The sequence below is a fragment of the Juglans microcarpa x Juglans regia genome, chromosome 1S (assembly GCF_004785595.1).
Source record: "Juglans microcarpa x Juglans regia isolate MS1-56 chromosome 1S, Jm3101_v1.0, whole genome shotgun sequence".
NCBI classification, from domain to species: domain Eukaryota; kingdom Viridiplantae; phylum Streptophyta; class Magnoliopsida; order Fagales; family Juglandaceae; genus Juglans; species Juglans microcarpa x Juglans regia.
The window spans coordinates 20,032,653-20,036,379 of record NC_054595.1 but is presented as its reverse complement, the minus strand read 5'-3'; the positions used below and the strand labels follow the sequence as shown (position 1 = coordinate 20,036,379).

The 3,727-nt window shown below is 37.2% G+C and overlaps 1 pseudogene; it reads left to right on the top strand.

Moving 5' to 3' along the window:
* The first annotated feature begins 1,382 nt into the window (after nt 1-1,382).
* Nucleotides 1,383-2,950, top strand: LOC121246814 (annotated as a pseudogene).
* Nucleotides 2,951-3,727: the final 777 nt, after the last annotated feature.

Below are 3,727 nucleotides of genomic sequence, written 5' to 3'. Positions count from 1 at the left end.
ATTCGTAATCTCATATACCGGATCAAGTGACGTTAGTTTGTAAATTTATTTTTTGTGATATTATTTTATGGATGAAGTACTTTTTTTGTGGCAAATGTGTGGAAGTGCGCGTAGTTTCAGACGTATTCTCCATTGCCGAGTACTTAGAGCTCATAGGCTAGCAGTTGCAACTAGCCGACAAGCAAAAGGGGTGAACAAGTGGAGGATCACGTAGTTCTTTCCTTTTCCAGAGGGCTTTTTCATGTGTCCTTTAGCTCCGTACGATCAGGAAAATCTCCAGACAAAATTTGAGTTAAAAGAACGGCCACGCCACATTGAAAGCAACTGGTGTTAGAAAAGAAAACCAAGCCAACATATATATGCATGGTCCTTCAATTTCTAAAGAAATAAACAAAAAAAAAAAAAAAAAGGGTACTCCTTGAAGAAAGAAATGATCGACTTAGCAGCCATTGTTTTTCTTGTAAATTGGATTAGTTAATTTAATTACAGCATAAGTAAATACTTTTATTTACTGGCAAGTCCTACATTATCATGACTTATTTGAATAGGGTGGCACAAGGATAATGCAAAGGGGGTGAGTGGGGACTCATTAGTGTGACATCCTCTTTATTTGAAATCTATGGTTCTGCAAAAAGAACAGAAATCTATGGCAGAAAATATGGCCATTGGATTCTGTCTGATCTCTGCCATAAAAATTTTCTACAAACATAATCATTTATTCCATGCAGCATGCAGTATGTAGTCTCCATGCTGATCAAAGCAAACATACATTTCGAAAAAGATCTAATTCAGATCTTGACTGAATTACCATTCTCTTTGCTGTTTATGCTGCTGCATGTACTTGCACTATGGTATCAAAGACTCTCGAGGGTAAACTGTAGGGAATTGGGTCGATTCCAGTTCTAGTCTTGGATGGAATCAGGAATTAAGTCAACTCAATTCCTAGAAATTTCAAAGGGAGAGAGAGCTGAATCTGCTGATGTTCTTTGTTTTGAAACAACCTTTGGTTTTGGCTCTGATGGCATATGAATCAATCACACATGAACCATGCATTAATTAAGGTTGTTATATTTACAAAATACTATTTTAAAAAAAATAGAGAAGGAAGCAATCATTATCAGGAAATATTTGAGAGAATCCTTTTGGTTCCTGCCTTTTGTTGGCTTTCTGTTGGAAGGGAATTGGAAAGCTGATAATTTGCAGCAATTATATAGCTCCTCTGTAATCTCCTCTGTCTCTCCCTTCAACTACATCAATGCATGGCCAGATAAAGACATTATTTCCAAGATATCCAATTTCTGGCCACATGAGATATTGATGTAATAGAGATCATGTGGAAATTCCTTGTCTCCCATTCTTTTTCTCTGTAAGAATGCTGAAATTCAAAAAAATTGTTGTGGGATCTTCCTTTACTCCCTCCTTTTCATTTCTTTATACTGTCTTTGGAGTGTGAGGTAGTATTTAGAATTGTATAATTAAGTGGTGGAAAAAGGACCCCTACCCACCTCTCTCAACATCTTTGCACTTTTTGCGACTACAAATTCACACCCCAAACCCTCACCTATTCCCTCATATTGTTCATTCAAATCTCCTCCTTCTGTCTTTCTTTCTTCATCCCCTCTCCCTGCAATACAATAGCCTTTCACTGCAATCCAAGAACACAACTCCTTTCTTCTTTCCTTTTATTGGATGAGTTACTCCTCTGTTCTTCCTCTGCATCTCTCTGTCTCACTTTACTAAGCAATAGCACCTCTTCACTGTAAATTTCAAAGCAAATCTTTTTTATTTTCATTTTTGAAATTTCAAAGCAAAGGAGATTGTTATGGCAACGATTGTGTGTCAAGGATTGCAGTCATGTCTAGACAGCACCCATACTGTCGAGCCAAAGAAAGTGTGGCTCAAACTCTCTTCACCAACACCACACTTCTCTCAACCCCTCGAATTAGCCTTGAGATCTTGTTTATCGGATTCCAAAACCAAAGAAGTTGGGCAAAAATACCGCATTGAGGAGGTTTGCAACAAACCCTGCAACTCCTTAAACAGCCACAGCTCCTCAAACCCTGATTTGGGAGGCTGGAGTTTCCTCCAAGCTATCTCCACAGGCCCGAAGGTCCCAAAGAAACAATGGATCACAAAGAAAAAGTCTATGTCCATCCTCTTGTGAAGCGCTCCTCGTCCATGCTTAGTGAGAAAAGCTTGCAATTGTGCACTGAAAACCTGGGCAACGAAACGGGCACCGACATCAACGAGGGCAATCTTTTTTCGCTGCCTTCATCGGACTCCAAGAGGAGCAATTTGCCGACAAGGGAGCAAAAGAAATCTCGTCAACTTACTCAAAATTTTCCACCTCCATTAACAACTATGAGCGGCTCGGAATCTCTACGAGTTCGGACCCACCGAGAAGACGGGCGGCTGATAATCGAAGCGGTCAAGGCTCCTACAACGCAGAGTTATTTTCAAGCTGAACGCAGTCATGGCCGCCTTGTACTGCGCTTTGTGAAAACTTGCGCTACTCCCAGTATCGAGTCAGAGGAAGCTGATGATCAGAATGAAGAAAATGGAGCAAGCAATGAAGCGGGCAATGGAAAAGAACGATTTGACAGTGATGCCATTGAAGAAAAACAACAAGTGGAAGAAGAAGAAGAAGAAGAAGAAGAAGAAGAAGAAGAAGAGGAGGAGGATTTGGATGACGAAGGAGAAAGGGACGTGTACTTGGTGGGTGAGGGGATTGATGGTAATTATGTCAAAAATGGTGAGGTTGAAATGAGAAAGGAAAAGTTTGAGAGGCCAAGAAGGTGCAAAGAAGATGATCAGCATGGGAAAAACAGATTGTTAGAGTGGGAGCCATTGTGGGTGGCTTCCTCCTAATTTTTTTTTTTTTTTGGGATTTTGGATCTCTAGATCACTAACCATGTTCCACGACTTTTGTGTTTGTTATCTTTCCTTTTTATCCTCCTCTTCCATGAATTCCCTAATCTCCTTATCTAAGCTTGTGGTAGTAGGGTAGTTATTATCGTTACTCTCTCTCTCTCTCTCTCTCACGTACAAATGAAAGTCAAATAATGTTATTCGGACTAATTATGTGAGAGCAATGGAATCTGGTAAGTAGGAATTTGCCCATTTGATCTTTAGACCATTCCCATACATCATACATGATGGCCACAGACAATCTCAAGCGTAATTTATAAAACAAAAATTTTATGTACAGTCTTTTGCGTACTCCACTAATATGATTGGTTGTGTAGTTTTTTTAATATAAAATAATTATTATGATCAATCATATCAGTAGAGTGCACAAAAAATAAACAAACTAATACCATTACTCTTCATAAAAATATGAACTTTGATGCATGGGTTATTGTGCTTTACCTTTAGGTCAAAGATTATAAAAATATGAACTTTGAAAGGTATGATCCATGAATATTGGTATGTATATTCCATAAAAATAAATAAAAATCTTTTATTCTTAGTTAACTGTTTCTGATTCATCAGCTCTTATTTTTTTGAAAGGAGTCAGTTAATAAAAAAAATTAAGATAAGATATGTAAAACTAAAATAAATATTTTTTATTCTTAATTATTCTAAATCTTTTCCAAATACTTCAAACAAAAAAAAAATACAAATTTCAATTCTTATTACTTATTACAATTTACATAATACAATATTTTAATCTCTAGACAGAGTAAGAACAAATAATTACTCCAAAAAGAATATGTTATTTTAATAT